General features: G+C 36.7%; 1 pseudogene; it reads left to right on the top strand.

The window, feature by feature from the left end:
* Nucleotides 1-1,439: 1,439 nt before the first annotated feature.
* Nucleotides 1,440-18,691, top strand: part of LOC101598800 — a 29,637-nt pseudogene continuing 12,385 nt past the window's right edge.

An 18,691-nucleotide genomic window follows, 5' to 3' on the forward strand; every position in this document is an offset into this window, starting at 1 on the left:
TTGCTTGAGGTGCGGGCCTCTCATTGTTCACCATTGCATTTTCCAGGCTACCTGGCCAAAGAGCCACTGGGTGAATCTCCTCTCTCTGCTTATTTCCTTGTCATAGATATGCCCTCTTTAAAGATACTCATGCTTCATCATCCAACATTAAGTGGGTTCTGGGATCTGATCTCACATATTCATGCCCTAAGTTCTTTATCCTCTAAGCCATCTCCCAGCCTCTCAATTGAGGATTTAGTTTATGGACTAAAGACCAGGAATGTTTTCATATTTGTTCGAAAACAAATTTTATGTTATTGAGTAATAATTATATCTATATATTTCAACTTTAATATATTTTATAACAATACACATAGCTTATTTCTGGAGATCTATTCAGTATGCTATCTGGAGAATGGATATCTTCTCCTCTGTGTTCTCTACAAGGGGCTATTTTGGAGCCAATAATGCATTTAAGTGTTTGAAATTATTAAGTGTGTCCAGGGACAATTGCCAGTTCAAGCAATTGTTCTCTTTTTACTCTCTTCTAATGTTGATACTCATTACTTTAATTATTTTTGTAATTGATTTCTAAATTTTACAATTAGGTAATTCAATTAATGATTCCATTGTTAACTTCATGGTGGCTAAAGTATTTTTAAAACACCCTTTCAGTGTTGGTAAATGAACCCTACATTTGAATTTTTCTTAATTATTATGAATTTTTCCCAGAATACAGAAATTACCCTTGGGGAGTTTCTTGCTACTGTAGATAGCTTTGAAAGAACTCTGAGCATTGATCAAGTGGAACGGTTCTCCAGTGATTAAAGCATCAATAAAGGTAATTCTCAATTCCTCCTCTGTTGGGCAAAAAGGAAATCACAGATAATTATACACAAAGAGAGATCCTAAACATTAATTAGTTTCTTCTAAGTAGTTTTATATCTTGGGGTGGGGACTATCAGCCATGGTTTTCTTTTTGAAGCAAGAGTTTGATCAGTTCATTTCATTACTTACTTTTAGTGAATTGTTATTTCACCAAAGGTGAGGATGAAATGTTTAGTTGCCTTGTGAGTCTCTATCCACTGTGTTCCTTGTCCATGATTTTACGTTCATACCCTCTCTCCCTCTTTTCTGATAATAGTTCATAAAATAGGGAATATCCATTAGTGTTTCTTCCCATAAACCTCTATTTTACTGTTCTTATTGAAGGAGTTTATTTATCCTCTCATAGAGAAATCCATGAACATGCATATAATGTTAGAATGCTATCTTATTAATCTCAGAGAATTCTGAATACCACACTTAAAGCAATTAGTATTGTAACTTGACATATATATGTGTGACAATTTTATCAAAAGATGCTTCTCCCATAGGTCTGTGAACTTAAATTGGAATAATGCCCATTTCCATCTGTACTAATCAATGTGTTTTATGGATGTGATATAAAATGGTGAATTATGAGTATTCAAGAGAAGATGATGGGTGAATTGATGTGTGAGTACATGAGTGATCCAATGGTAAGTTTGCGCATTGCAGAAATGAAGTATAATAAATATATATGGATTGATCTAAAGGTTAAAACATGTGTTTTATGAAAGAATGCATCTGTGTTTGTGTTATGCCTCTTCAATTAAATTAGTCACACATATAACAAGGCTAATGGTATTTGGAACTATTTTCAGTTTATGAGTTAATTCATCATAGTATTTCAGTCATATTTAGTTAATTAATGAATAGCTATGAGCATATAATGTATTAATTTATTTATTCAAAATATACTGACCAAGTCCATATATGATAGCAGGCTCTATGCTGTTGGTTTTAAGCTCAACTCCTTAGAAGTAGTTTCATGACTTCACAAAGCCTTTCTGTTCCTATAGTAACTATAATGACATTTTATCGACAAGTAAAGACTCTCATAATGAACTGTATTTAGATCATAATGCAGAATGATTTTTGTTGTATACTCACATATATAGATGGAATAATATTTATTCTGCATTTTCTAATATTAAAATATTGTTATGTTCTAAGTTGTGGCATCTTGAGGCTTCAGAATAGACTTAAGATCAACAAACACAAGTGTATTACTACTGTCTCACAGTTAATGCTTGAATAATATTATTAGAAATTTACTTATTGATGCTAATACCTTTCTTCTAGCTCCCCTTCATTAAGCAACTGTACCTGGATTCTGTAGCCATTCACCAAAGAAAGAGAGAAGCTTAACACTAACAAAAAGCATTTTTAAAAGCTATTAAAAAATGACCAAGATTTAGACAGCAAAAATAGCAAACTATACATAGTGTAACAAATGTTCAGCTTAGAATCTGAGATAACTGATCTATTTAGTGCAAGAGAATCATATGGAAATAGGGTCACAGGATTTGCAGCCCATTTTGTAGGCTGCAACTTAACACTAGATAGAGACTCATTATATAACTGATATTTTATTCATTTAAACATGAAACGATTGTTCACATTACTTACAAACTAGGTATTTGGAAAAACTAATTATTATACATATAGATTTGTATATATGACAACATAAATAAAATTGTGTATATGTCAAAAGACAAATGATAAAAGTGATAAGTAGAATTTCAAACAGTGTTGAAAATGAGCTCAAGAATGGGAAATTTTGACTTACTTCCAGTCAAGATGGTATCTGCCTAAACAAACATCACCTAGTGGGGAAGGAAAGGCAAGATTGGTGGGGCTTTAGGGTCTGCAGGTACTAGCAGACCTCCAATGTGAGGGCATAGAGGAATAAAGTAGGAAATCAGCTGATTCCCATGCTTTCTGGTATCCTATCAGTACTGCAAACCCTCAAACAACCATCCCAGTCTCCATGCCAGCCACTATGCTGCAGAATAGGTTCACTCCAGCATTACTTGCAGGCTCCATGGATCCAGGCCAGCCACCTCACATTCCTCCCTCTCTTCCAAGCATGGATTTCCTCCCTTTCCCCACAACCCAGAACACTGTCCAATCCTACTGCCCAGCAGAGTCACCAGCCCACCCCATTCTATCCACCGCCCTGTTGCTGCATCACCAGACCCCACAGTCCCATCCCCTTCCAGCTTCATCACACCAGTGGACCCCACAGCATTACCACCACCCTACTACTTTATTGTGTCACTGGACCTTGCAGTCCTATCCCCCTCCTGCTTTTCTGCAATCCCATCCCCTGGCCCATGTCACAGGACTGTGCAGTCCCAACCTTACCCCTCCCCCACCCAACTGCAACACCAGACCACATTGTCCCATTCTCACAACCCCTGCCCAATTGGACCACCAGGCCATGCAGTCCCATACCCCAACCCACTGACCAATGAGCCCCTCCACCAGGTCTTTGGGTTCCCACCAGAGCTACATGGACTCTTGAGAAGACAGGCCCCTTTGCCATCAGATGTCTAAAGTAGTCAAAGATAAAAAGGGATTAATCACTGAAGACACTGAAGGGTAAACTACAGCTTCCTCCTGAAAGATTCCCACACTGAGATGGGTAGACCACAATGCAAAAGCAATAACATAAAAAATAAAATGAAGTAAGTCCAATAAGGTTGCTCAGTCCCACAATGGAAGTCCCTAATCAAAACCTAGAGAAAAGGACAGAATCAGAACCCCAAAATGAAGACACAGCTATGCACCCATGGCCAAACAATTACCAGAAGTTGTAGAAAATCAACAAAGGTCTAACAAATTTGTGATTGCTTTCCTAGCTAGATTAGATCTAACAGAAAAAAATAAAAAAGCAAGTCTTCCAAAGACAGTAAAGTGATCTGAAGGAGTGAGAGAAAGAGAAAGAGAAAGAAAAACAAACAACAACAACAACAAAAACTAGGACCTCTAAACTCAGATGGCTAAACTCAATAAAGACATAAATAAATACAAGGATGAATTCCAAGAAACATTAAGAAAATCAGAACATGGGCTGGAGAGATGGCTTAGCGGTTAAGCACTTGCCTGTGAAGCCTAAGGACCCCGGTTCGAGGCTTGATTCTCCAGGATCTATGTTAGCCAGATGCACAGGGGGCGCACGTGTCTGGAGTTCATTTGCAGTGGCTGGAAGCCCTGGCGTGCCCATTCTCACTCTCTCTCTCTCTCTATCTGCCTCTTTCTCTCTCTGTCACTCACAAATAAATAAATAAAAATGAACAAAAAAATTAAAAAAAAGAAAATCAGAACATGATGCGCAAAGGGAACTTGACAGAGGGATTGATACTATGCATAAAAAGGCAATAGAAAATACAAATCATATGGAAGACAGAGCTTCAGAACTGGAAAACAGAAGAAGCAGTTTATGAGTCCAAAAATTTTGAATACGTTAGATAGATAGATCATCCAATCATAAAATCAACAAGGAAGTAAGAGAGCTCAACAACACCATAGATCAATTAGACCTAATGGACATTTACAGAACATTCTACTCAAAATCTACAGAATACACATTCTTCTCAGAAGCCCATGGAACCTTTGCTAAAATAGATCATATACTGGTCCTCCATAAATCCTGCCTCCATATATTTAGGAAAATAGACATAATTTTCTGCATGATATCAGACCATAATGTTGTATTGCCAAAAATCAACAAGAGATGTACCAGGGACTCCATCAGCTCCTGGAGAATGAAAAATACACTTTTAAACACTAAAATGGGGAGTGGATGAAAATGAAATTGCAAAACTTCTAGAATTGAAGAATAATGAGAACACATTGTACCAACACTTATGGGACACAATTAAGGCAGTCCTTAGGGGAAAATTCACAGCACTAAATGACAAAGAGATCCCAAATCACCCTAACCAACCAACCTAAAAGCATTGAGAAAACAAGAAAATTCCAATCCAAAAAGCTCTGGATGGAAGGAAATAATCAAAATCAGAACAATTAATGAATTGGAAACTAAGAAAACAATTAATAAAATTGTTGAAACAAAGAGCTGGTTCTTTGAAAAACTAAACAAGGTACAGGGGACTTCTGGGTAAGATGACCACATAGGAGTCACACTAATCTACCCTAGGGAGGCATTTGAGCAAAACCCCAGCAAAATAAAATCTTCATCTGAAAAGTGAAGGCATATAGTTTTTGTTTGTTTGTTTGTTTCTGCCACAATAGAGATGCAGGAGACACTAAGATCAATCATAAAGGAGGAAATCAACCAGAATACTGCCAAGGAGCTTGCTGACCAGAGCCATGGGACTCACACAGATCTAAGCACCTACTCAGTGCTCAGCTGCAGGTAAATAGACCAAACAAGGGGATTTCCCAATCTCATCAGCCTCCTTGCAAAGTCAAGAAATCTGAAGGGGAGACAGGTGGACACAGTCAGGATGAGGAGCTGAGCAGTTCCACTTCAACTCCAGACTCCCTGTACCCTCCCATCCTCCAATTTACAGAACTATGACCCTCCTGAGAAAACATTCAGCTGTCAGCAGCAGCAGGGCATACAGCACAGATGATCAGAGCACCAGATTCACAGCACAACATGAAGGGATTGAGGTGGGCACTAGGGAGATTTGAAGCCAATCCCAAAGGTAATGAGGCTGACTGAAAAATAAAGCAGGTACATAGGCCTTCATGGGAAGTGCCAATCTCTCTTTCCACGTCATGTCAGGTTATGGATTACATATTCTTTGTCGCATTTACCATTTCCAATAAGCTGTATTTGAGGGTTTACTATTGTTGAATCTAATGCTTTCAGACTCTTAGGGCTTTTGTCTTTTTCTTCTGTCATTATTGGGGACAGGGTCTGATTCAGAACCAGACTGAACTAGATGGAATTCATTTCAGAGCAGAAATCTCAACCTCTCAGCTGACAAGGTTAAGGGTAGAGAACAACACACACCCTTAGGGATTGTGGCTTTGTAAAGTTTTCTGTTTGTTTCAATCCCCACACCTGCATACTCTGTGCTTGTTTTTATTGATTGTGTATATTGTTCATTTGAATTTTAGAAATTGCCAGTAATTTCAAGCCCACTAAAATACTTGAACAGCAGGCAAACTCAACATTTTGGATTACTTCTGTGGATGGATTGGAGTACAACAGCTCCACCTTAAACTGATACTCTGAAGGTGCATAAAGTTGGACTTCCAAGTCTAAAAACACCACAGATTATTAGAAAACCAAAGCATCAAATCAACTCAGGATGCAAAAATCACAACATTATAATACAAGATACATAATGCATCAAGACAATACAATCCAATAAAAAAATATAAATCCACCAGAAATGACCCTAATTAGACTCTTTTAGATAAAATGCCTGACAAAGATTTAGAAAAAAAAAAAAAGATTTTATTTATACTAAAAAAAATCAAAGAATAAATCAAAGGATTCAAAGAAGAAAACAAAGAAAACAAACAAGTCACATACAAAGCCCTTCAGAATAACAGCAAATTGCTCAGCACAAACTTTAAAAGCCAAAAGAGCTTGGAATGATATATCCAAGTTCTGAAATATAATAACTGCCAACCAAGATCACTTTATTCTTCAAATCTTTCTATCCAAATTGATGGAGAAAGAAGGACATTCCACAAAAAAAATAGGCTAAAGGAATTTATGACAACAAAGTCAGCTCTACAGAAAATACTTGAAGGAATCCTTCATGCAGAAGGGAAAACAAATCTTAACAAATACAGGAAAATTGAAATAATCCCCTGTACTCTATCTGAACACAATGGGATTAAACTATAACTCAGCAAGAAGAAAAACTACAGAGCATACAGAAATTCATGTATACTAAAGAGTAAACTACTGAATGGTGAATGAATCATTGAAGATATCAAAATGGAAATTAATAAATTCATAGAATCAAATGATGATGAGAACTAAACATACCCTAAACCTCTGGGACACATTGAAGGCAGTCCTAACAAAGAAATTTATAACTCTAAGTGCCTCTATTAGGAAATAAGAGGGTTCACAAGGAAACAATTTAATGTTTCACCTTAAGGACTTGGAAAAAGAAGAATAAGGCAAATCAAACATCAGTAGATGGGAAGAAATAATAAAGCTTAGGGTATAAATTTAAGTTAATTTAATTCTGAAATAGAAACCAAAAAATGCAATCCAAATAATCAGAGAAACAAAGAGTTGGTTCTTTGAAAGGATAAACAAGATTTATAAACCCTTAGAAACCTGACAAGAAGAAAGAGAGAAGAGACAAAAATTAATAACATTAGAGATGAAAAAGGCACCATTACAACAGGTACCAAAGAAATTTAGAAAATCATAAGGGCATACTTTAAGAAGACACAAACCTCTAAGTACACAAATATGAAAAAATGGATGATTTCCTTGGCTCATATGACTTATCAAAATTAAATCAAAATGAGATAAACCAATTCAATACATTTATTACAAGTATGGAGAGCCAAACGTTATATAACATCTCCCAACTAAAAAAAGTCCAGGCCCAGATGTATTCACTGGTGAATTTTACCAGACCATCATGGAAGAACAACACCACCGCTTCTCAAACTTTTCTAAAATGTAGAAAACGTAAGAATTCTACTGAACTCTTTTACAAAGCCAGTATCATACTGAAACAAAAACCAGATAAAGATAGAAAAAAAAAAAAAGAAAAGAAAATTACAGACCAATCTCCCTCATGAGAATAGATGCAAAATTTCTCAACAAAATATTAGCAAACAGACTACATGAACATATCAGAAAGATTATTTACCCCAACCAAGGAGGCTTTATCCCAGAGATGCAGGGATGGTTCAACATACAAAAATCAATTTTATAAATGGACTGAAGGACAAAAATCATATGATCATCTCAATAGATGGAGAAAAGTCTTTTGACAAAACCTAACATCTTTCATGGTAAAAGTTCTACAGAAACTGGTAATAGAAGGAACAAATCTCAAGATAACAAAGGCCATTTATGCCAAACCTACAGCCAATATAATACTAAATGGTGAAAAACTTGAAGCTTTCCCACTAAATTCAGGAACAAGACATGGATGTCCACTGTCCACACTTTTATGTAGTTTAGTACTAGAAGTCCTAGCTATAGCAATTGGCAAGAAAAACTCATAAAAAGGAAAACAAATTGGAAAGGAAGAGATAAAACTATCATTATTTTCACATGATATGATTCTATATATAAAGGACCCTAGGGACTCTGCCAGCAAACTGTTAGAGCTGACAAACACTTTTAGCAACATAGAAGGATACAAAGTAAACACCCAGACATCAAGGGCTTTCCTATATACTAACTACAAACATGTATAGAATGAAATCATGGAATCTCTCCCATTCACAATTGTCTCAAAAAACAATAATAAAGTATCTTGGAGTAAGCCTAACCAAGGAAGTGAAGGATCTCTACATTGAAAACTTTAAAACATGCAAGTGAGAAATAGCAGGAAAAAACAGGAAATGGAAAGATATCCCATGTTCTTAGATTGGAAGAATCAGTATTGTGAAAATGTCAATCTTACCAAAAGCAATCTACACATTTAATGCAATACCCAATAAAACTTCAAGGGCATTCTTCATAGAAATAGGAAAAAAAATCCTAAAATTTATTTGTAAGCACAAAGAAACCTCAAAGAGCCAAAACAATTTTGAGCAACAAAAATAAAGCTGGTGGTATCACCATATCTGATTTTAAGCTATATTACACAGCCATAGTAACAAAAACAGCATGGTACTGGCACAAAGACAGGCATGCAGATCAATGAAACAGAATAGGGGAACCAGATGTTAACCCAGGAAGCTACAACCATGTGAGTTTTGATAACAATATTCATTAGAGGAAAGTCAGCCTCTTCAACAGTGGTGCTGGGAAAACTAGATATCTATATGTAGAAAGATGAAAATAGATCTTTGTCTTTCTACATAAACAAAAATTTATCAGGAACATTAATATGAGACCTGAAATTCTAAAACATCTAGAGGAAAAGGTAGGGAAACCCTTCAACATATTGGCATAGGTAATGACTTTCTGAATATAACCCTAATTGTTCAGGAAATAAAGCCACTAAGCAACCACTGAGATTTCATAAAATTACAAAGCTTTTGTACAGCAAAGGATACTGTGAATATAGCAAAGAGAAACCCTACAGATTGGGAGAAAATCTTTGCCAGCTATACATTAGACATAGGATTAATATCTAGAATATACAAAGAACTCAAAAAAAAAATGAGAACAATAAGAAATCAATCAACCCAATTAAAATATGGGCTATGGAATTAAATAAAGAGTTCTCATCAGAAGAAATACACATGGTATATGAGCATCTTCTACATTCTTAGCAACCAGCAAAATGCAAATTAAATTCCATTTCACTCCTGTCAGAATGGCTCTCAATCAAGAAAACAAGTAACAATAAATGTTGGTGAGGATAAGGAAAAAGAGAAAACCTTCTACATTTTTGGTGGAAATTTAATCTGTTAAGGCCATTGGGGAAATCAGTGTGGAGGTTCTTGAGACACCTAAAAGTAGGTTTACCATGTGATCCAGCTACAGCAGTTGTAGGCATATATCCTAAAAATTCTTCTCACTTCCTTGGAGATACTTGCACAGCCATGTTTGCTGATGCTCTATTCACAATAGCTAGGGAATGGAAGCAGTGTTGATGTCCCTGAACATATGAATGGGTAATAAAGATGTGGTACAACTACACAATGGAGATCTATTCAGTGGTAAAGAAAAATGAAATTATGTAATTTTATGGGAAATGAATGGATCTGGAAATGATTATACCAAGTGAGGTAACTCAGGCCCAGAAAAGCCAAATGTCACATGTTCTTTTTCATATGTGGATCCTGGCTACAAATGTTTAGGCTTGTGTATGAGTTGGAAACAAAAAATTGATATCAGAGGCCAGTAAGATATAGAAAAGGCTATAAGAGAAGAGGGGGGAGAAGGAAGGACTGAAGGATATGGTATTGCATATATGTAAATTGACGAACAGATTACAGGGAGTGGAATGGCCTAAGTGAGGCCAGAGAGAGATTGAGTAAGAAAAGTTTGGGGGCAGGGTCAATAAAAATTCAAGATATTCAGAATAAGGCATATGAAAGCTGGTTCTGAACTGAAAACATTCTCCCTATAGTCTAGCCAACTGTAAGCTGGTAAAAGCTGCACTGCATGCATCCCTATGGGAGACAGAACTCATTAGTGGTGAAAACAGAGGACATTTATTTGTAAGCACAGAGAGAAAGAAGAGAGACAGAGAGAAAATGGACATATGAGGGCATATAGCCACTCCAAAAGTACTACAGATGCATGTCTTTGTGCATCCTGGGGAATCAAAGCTGGTTCCTTTGGCTTTACAGGTTAATGCCTTAACCGCTAAGCCATTTCTCCAGTCCTAGGCCAGCAAGCTAGAAAGGAGATATAAAAGTAATATAAATGGAGGGAAGGGGAATTCTATAGTATGGTATTGTATATATGTAAGTAGAAGAACAGATTAATGGGGGTGAAAATGCCTAAGTGAGGTCAGGGGAGGAGATTGAGTAAAGGAAAGGTAGAGGAGGGCTAATCAAAAACTAAGAGGATATAAATAAGTTATATGAAACCTACTTTTTTGGACAATGGAACACACAGGAGCCATAGATTGTTACTAGAAAATTTTCAGTGGCCGGAATGGGATACCTTCCAGGGAGTTGTTGGCCAGGGTGGTCCTTGATGCTTCCCAAACATTACAAGCCATTGCTGAGGCCCTCGGTTTCCCACCAGGAATAGATAGTAAGACCCTACTGCTGAAGATTCCACATACTTGGGCTGCAAGGTCATTGAGAAATCCTTCTGAAACTGAGCTGAAAACCCAACCATGTAGACCAGCTGACAGAAAGCTGGAAAAAGCCACACTACATGCAGTTGAATGGGAGAGATATATCACCAATGAAGATACCCAACAATGGACACCACAAGCCTTATATTTGGCCAGCCAGGCCAAATGAGCCAAAGAGTGCAATGGTGGCATGTCTGTTATGGGGGAAAAAAAAAACACAAAACAAAACAAAACAAAACAAAAAACAACAAAACTCCCTAATTTGACTGGAGGCCCAGTCCATGGGAGGGAATACATCTCTGATACTGAAAACCTACAACAGGGGTACTCATGAGCCCTAGGGTGTAACATCTGCTGCTGTCTAGCTTAATGTGTATACTATGCTCACCAAACTGCTAGTAAGTACTTCTCTTAATGTTCATGCCCATATATTAATGCTACTCTCACTTTTTTCAGATGGCAGTGACCTTGGGATGGCTCAGAAGGCACCATAGTGCTGAGAAGTGACAGAGGAGTGCTGAGCACTGAAAGGTCTCTATCACACCTTCCATGGATCAGGGTCCATTGTGGAAGAAGTGGCAGAAAGATTGTAAGAGCCAAAGGAAGGGTAAGACTCCATAAAATGTGCTCCTCTAGACACAAATTGGCCTGGATATCCATGACCTCACAGTGCCTGACACTATCATCAAAATAAAAGAGAAACTGATTGAGAGGGGGAGGGGATATGATGGATAGTGGAGTTTCAAAGGGAAAAGTTGAGGGAGGGAGGGAATTACCACAGGAGATTGTTTGCAATTATGGAAGCTGTCAATAAAATAAACAAATAAAAAATAAAAATAAAGAAAAATAGTGTCATGTCTTCTATGAGGGAAACCGACTGCTCTCTAAATGGAGTAGATGCCCATTCTATGGGAGGGAATACATGTCTGGTGCTGAAAACCTAAGAAAAGCCTATGGCACGGGAGGTCCTGGGCCTTAGGGGTATAAAGCCCAATTTTGTCTGGATAAATGCACATGTTATTACCACCAAAAATCCTCTGATAGCACTACACTTAATGTTCATATTCATATATTATTATGCTCTCACTTCTGTTTAGTGAAGCTTTTCTTTTCAGATGGTGGTGACCACTTGGAAGACCAAAACTCAACACAGGACTGAAAATAAATAACAGAGGAGTACTCATCATGCAAACATCTCTATCACACACTCCAAGGCTCAAAGGTCCACTGAGGAAGAGGTGGTGGAAAGAATGTAAGAGCCAAAGGAAGGACAACACTCTTTACAATGTAACTGCCTAGACAAAAATTGGCCTCAATATCCATGATGTCAGAATGCCTAGCAATACCTTCACAAGACCTTCCTAATAGGAAAAAAAGATGATGACCTCAAAATAAAAGAGAGACTAACAGAGAGAGGGAAGGGATATGACAGAAAGTGGAGTTGTGAAGGGGTAAATGATGAATGGAAGGGAAATATCATGGTCTATTGTCTTGAAGTATAGAAGTTGTCAATAAAGTAAAGAATAAGGTTGAAAAACCCTTGCCAATTCGATCAAGCAAAAATAAAAAGAGGTACTTCAAATTAATAAAATTAGGAATGAAAAGGGGAAGATCTAATTGGAAGAATCATAAGGACTTATTTCAAAAACCTGTCCTCCACAAATATTGGAGGCTCTGGAGGGAATGGATACAAGTCCTGGGCACATGCCTACAAAAACTAAATTCAGACCAGATTAATCTCCTAAACAAACCTATCACACCCATCAAGATTGAAAAGGTAATAAAAATCCTCCCCAAAAAGAAAAGTCCAGGACCAGATGGCTTTTCAGCTGAATTCTATCAAATCTTCATGGAAGAACTTAAACCAATTTTTTTTTTTCCCAAACTGGGCCACACAAATGGTGAACAGGGAAAGCTCTCCAACTTCTTCTTTGAAGCTAGTATCACCCTAATACCAAAACCAGGCAAAGATGCCACAAGAAAACTGTAGGCCAGTCAATTTCCCTACCGAAATTAGATACAAAGATTCTGAGCAAAATCCCCCCAAACTGAATTCAACAACACATCAAAAGCATTATCCACCTTGATCAAATAAGTTTTATCCCAGGTACACAGTGTTGATTCACCATATGGGAATCTGTCAATGTAATACTATATGAGTAAGTACAAACATGAAAATCACATAATCATTTAAAAAGATACAGAAAAAGACTTTGACAAAATATGACATAACTGCATGATCAAAACATTGGAGAGAATAGGCATCCATGGTTTATATCTCAACATAATAAAGGTTATATATGAAGCAACTAAAGCCCAGATAATACTAAATGGGGAGAGACTTAAGGAATTCCTATTGAGATCAGGAACAAGACAGGGGTGACCATGCGCATCTCTGCTTTCCAACACAGTACTAGAAGTCCTAGCCCAAGCAATAAAACAGGAGAAAGAAATAAAAGGGATGCAAATTGGAAAGGAAGAAATTAAGTTACCCTATTCACAGATGACATGATTCTATATATAAGTGATCCAAGAACCTCCATTTCAAAACTCTTAAAGGTGATTAATTCCTTCAGCAAATTGGCAGGACACCAAATCAATGCACAAAACTCAGTAGCCTTTCTATATGCAAAGAACAAAGATATAGAGAAAGAAATTAGTGACACTGTCCCATTTTCAATAGCAACAAAAATAAAAAATCTTGGAATAACACTAACAAAGGATGTAAAAGACTTATATAAAGAAAACATAAAAACACTCAAGAAAGAAATTGAGGAAGACTTGAGAAAATAGACCTCCCATGTACCTGGATAGGCAGAATTAGCATTGTGAAAATGGCAGTCTTCCCAAAAGCAATATATAGACTTAATGCAATACCAATAAAAATCCCAGTATATTTCTTCACAGATGTAGAAAAAAATGATCTCAAAATTCATATGGAATGGCAGCAGGCCTCAGATATCCAAGTATTTCCTCAGCAAAAGAAACACCTCTGGAGATATTGCCATACCTGATCTAAATCTATATTACAAAGCCATAGTAACAAAAACAGCATGGTATTAATGTAAAAAACAGATTATACATCAGTGGAACAGATAATAGGATCCATACTTTAGGTCAAGTAACTATAGCTACTTGATATTTGACAAAGGCCTTAAAAATGTAGACTAGGAAAAAGACAGCATCTTCAATAAATGGTGCTGGACAAACTGGATAACCATCTCACCATCCACAAAAATCAAGTCCAAGCTGGGTGTGGTGGTGCATGTGTTTAATACCAGCACTTGAGAGGCAAAGGTAGGAGGATAGCCATGAGTTTGAGACCACTCTGAGACTACATAGTGATTTCCAGGTCAGCCTGGGCCAGAGTGAGAACCCACCTTAAAAAACTAAAAATTAAGTCCAAATGGATGAAAGACCTCAATATAAGACCAGACATTCTGCTAATACTGGGGGTGGGGGGAAAGGAGGGAATTTCCACAATAGAGTGGGAAAGGACTTTCTTAACAAAACCCAAGTGACTCAGGAACTTAAATAATCACTCAAGCATTGAGATCTCATGAAACTGCAAACTTTTTTTCACAGACAAACATACAATAAGCAGAGACAATAAGACTACCCACAGAATGGGAGAAAAATTTTGGCAGCTATACAACTGACAGGGGCCTAATTTGTAGAATTTATAAAGAACTCAAAAACCTAAATAATAGAAAACAAAAAGCAAATAAACCACTCACAAAATGCAGAAGAAAACTGAACAGGGAGATCTCAGAGGAAGAAATACAAATGGCATACACACACTTAAGAAATTATTCAAGCCGGGCGTGGTGGCGCACGCCTTTAATCCCAGCACTCGGGAGGCAGAGGTAGGAGGATCGCCAAGAGTTCGAGGCCACCCTGAGACTCCATAGTGAATTCCAGGTCAGCCTGAGCTAAAGTGTGACCCTACCTCGAAAAACCAAAAAAAAAAAAAAAAAAATTATTCAACAGCCCTAACCATCAGGGAAATGCAAATTAAAACAACTCTGAGATTTCACAACTATGAGATTACCCCAGTAAGGCTGGCAAACAACAACAACAACAAAAAATGAAAACAAATGTTTGTGAGGACATGGAGAAATAAAAACCCTAATTTACTGTTGCTAGGAATGTAAGATGTACAACTACAATGAAAAACAATATGGCAGCTCTTAAATAGGTTGACTACAGAGTTACTAACTAACCTAGTTATTCCGTTTCTGTGCATTTACCCTAAAAGTTTTATGCCTCAGTTCAGAGATATTTATTCAAGCACATCTATTGCTGCTCAATTCATAATAGTTAACAACTGGAATCAACCCAGATGTCCATCATTAGATGAATGAATAACCAAGATGTGGTATATTTACATGATGGAATTGTACTCAGCAGTTAGAAAAAAAAAAGACAAAATGACATTTGTAGAAACATGGTCAAACTAGGAACAGATCATTCTCAGCAAACTCACCCAATCACAGAAAGACAATCGCCACATGGTCTCCTTAGCTGTGGCTCTTAACCTGGATCAGCCTGAGTTGCTGATATAGCTAATACCTATCTGGAGGACTGGACAATAAGGAGGGTGGGGCCAGAGGGGATAAGGGATGCACAAAACTGATCCCAAATGGAACTGGTACCATAAAATCCTATATCCTGGAAGACAGACAAAAAAGTTGAACCCTCTTCAGGACCTTGGAGGGAACACCTGAATCAAAGGGCCCTGGAGAGGCTAAAATGAAGCCTAACCTTCATTTTCTCCTGTTTGTCTCTCTCTCTCTTTCTCTCTCTTTTATATTACCTATCTTTTTTCTTTCTTCTTTTCCCTTGGTGCTGTCCTATAAGTCCCAGTACCAGGATGCAATTAATATTCACAATGAGCTGTTGATCAGAGAGGGCTACAAGTTTTCACAAAAGAAGAGAGACTTCTACCAGAGCACTTGATTACTCACCAAATGTTAGTGATAAGACCCTGCTGCCGAAGATACCATATGCTGTTCATATATAACATGGCTAGGATCTGGAAGAGAGCCAATTTCTAGAGCCTACACATATTAAATTCTCCTAAACTAACAATGGTTATCCGATTTAACCAGTGCTGATTTCACTTTTCATTGGAGAATCTGCTTGTCTTTTATCAGATGGACACAGAACCAGAAGCGAGAATCAGTGCAGTGCATTTCACCAGGGACCCAACTGAAACCATAGAGTAATTGGGGAAATGAGCAAGAGTGCTACTTTTTTTGTGAGCCTGATGTCTGCACAAGGGTGAAGGAGATAGACACAAAGAATATTAAACTCCTACCAAATCAGAAATCCAGAGACACAGAGGCTCCCAACTCACTGAACTAGACCTAAAATGGACCCAACATGATTCAGATAAATTTGGAGGAAGGGACAGAAAGGTTGTTAGAGCCACAGCTGGAGCATGATGCACAGAGACATTGCCTCTTCCCCATAACTTAAGGCTACCCCCATAATACAAAACCCGCAATCCCTATAGGGATAACCAGCATCCCCAATGAGGAGGTTCCCATTGGATGAGGGTAAAGATGGTACCAAAATGTGATGTTTACATTCTGAGTGTGTCCATAAATAAAAAGAAAAAGAAAAAAAGAAAGAAAAGAAAAGAAAAAGGGAAATATTTTCTAGTCAATTAATTGCATGAAAACTTTTTATGGGCACAGCAACCCTAAATTATTATATATGTATATTATTAATCACATTTTATGAATAAGGACATTACATCAAAAATATTTATTTATTTATTTCAGAGAGAAGATGGGCACACTAGGGACTCCTGCCACTGCAGACTAACTCCAGACCTATCACCACTTTTGTGTGTCTGCTTTTACATGGTTCTGGGAAATTTTTGCTGGCCATCCACTTTGCAAGAGAGTGCCTTTGCCCACAAGCCATCTATCCAGCCCTAAAATTGAGTTTTAAATAGAATCAGTTGCTAGGAAAAATCACATGTTTAATTAACTGCAAGGTAAATTACTTGTATGAGGAAGTGTATGAACATAAGATTCATGAAGCCAAATAATACTAATAGGATCCTGGAAAATAGATCTCTACACTGAGAAATATTACAGTCAGGCTTTTAATTACAAAGGCAAAGAAAGTTGAAAGCATCAAGAGAAAAGAAACTGATTGTGCACAAGGGAAGTGCAAGGAAACTAACAAGAAAAGGTATTTGTGTAAATCTTGCAGATTACAATACAAATACATGCCCTACACCCAGTGTCAAATGAAAAGACAAGCTGTCAAATATATATATATATATAAGAGAGAGAGATTTTTTCAAAGAAAGCCAAGGAACTTTGTCTTTGTTCTAATTTTCTTACCAGAAAAATTAAATTTATCTATTTAACATGAAGTGAAAGTATAATACCCTGCAAGATGAGATCATATCAAATATAAAACTCACTGCTAAAAGTAAATGTATATACTAAGCAAGAATATCATAATATTGCAATGTTTATTTTTCAAAGTCAACAATTCAATGATAGAGGGATGTATATTGGGATCAGCCAAGCAGTTTAGAGCAGCAGTGAGTAATTCTGAACCAAGGTAAGGCCTTACAGTAGTAAGACAACATTCATAAAAATAGTGTAATCAGTTAATAGCAATGAGCTCTTAAATAATTTCTTAAATTATTTTCTACAGTATTATTTTAGTTTCTATAAGCATATCATTAAATGCTACATAAATCAGCTATTGAATACACAAAATATGGTATATTATGTACTTAACAGAGATTGACTTAATTATTTTAGAGAATTGAGTCTATTGCTTTGAAGAAGGTCCCCTTTTAAATGCTTTATTATACCATGAAGCATTATTAATGCTGTTTGAATGTTTATTGTTTGTGGATCTTGTTAGGTAGCTGTCACTATAAAAACTGCTAATTGCACATATGGAATGAAAAATGAAAGAATAGAGAATGCTTAATCAATGCCAGTATATACACTGTGTTCTCTGGTATTTATTTTTCCCATGTTAATGGTATTGCTTCCAATATGATCAAGAACAAAGCTCAGAGTTAGAGACCTCTGTTCTCCTATCCAGACACTTACATTTTTAATCTGTATAATGATTGGTATCAAATTACATATGATATTGAAATATACTGGTTTGCTTCAAATGGTAGACTTCTGCTACAAAAACTTAAATGTGTTAATTTGTCACACTGAAACCTTGATGGATAGCTCAATGAATTTTGACACTCAAATCAAGGACATCACAGATGTTTCTAATGCAAATGTTTATAATTTTGAGATGATTAATTGGTTAAGGATGTCAGAGACATTTAATGAATAGTTCAAGGTAATAGACTATGTGGCCCTAAAAGACTTCTAGGAATCTTTCTACTCATAAAAGGTATTTTGTACCCTCTTAGGCATCTCCTTCAGTGTAGGATATAAGAACACTAAATAGTGGTGGGAAAGGTTTAACTGAAGAAGAAAGTCCCACCCTGAACACAGATGACATGATTCCATGGGCTGTGATACTAGAAAATGAAAAGAACAAGTGCGTGGTGTACCAACCAACAACCATCTCTCTCTTCTCCCTGACTAGGTCTACACTGTGACCAATCATCTCAGGCTCTTCCTGCCATGATGGACTACAGATTCATTCATGTACCAACAGAAACCCTTCTTCAAGTTACTTTTGTCAAGGATTTGATCATAGTAATGAGAAAGTTAGTGCAGTTCCTATTTTAATACAGTCTAATGAAATAGTCTGAAGTGGCTCAAGACCTTCAAAAGAGCTCAGATGCATTAGCCAAAACAAGTAATAGGAAGAAACTCAGAATCTATATGTGAAGATGATAAAAAAAAAATAAAATGATGGATATATTGAGGAGACCTAATCTTGTTCACAAGCAATTAAAAACTCATAAAAATTAATAATAAAAATATCAAGAATGTATT

The sequence above is a fragment of the Jaculus jaculus genome, chromosome 1 (assembly GCF_020740685.1).
Source record: "Jaculus jaculus isolate mJacJac1 chromosome 1, mJacJac1.mat.Y.cur, whole genome shotgun sequence".
NCBI lineage: Eukaryota > Metazoa > Chordata > Mammalia > Rodentia > Dipodidae > Jaculus > Jaculus jaculus.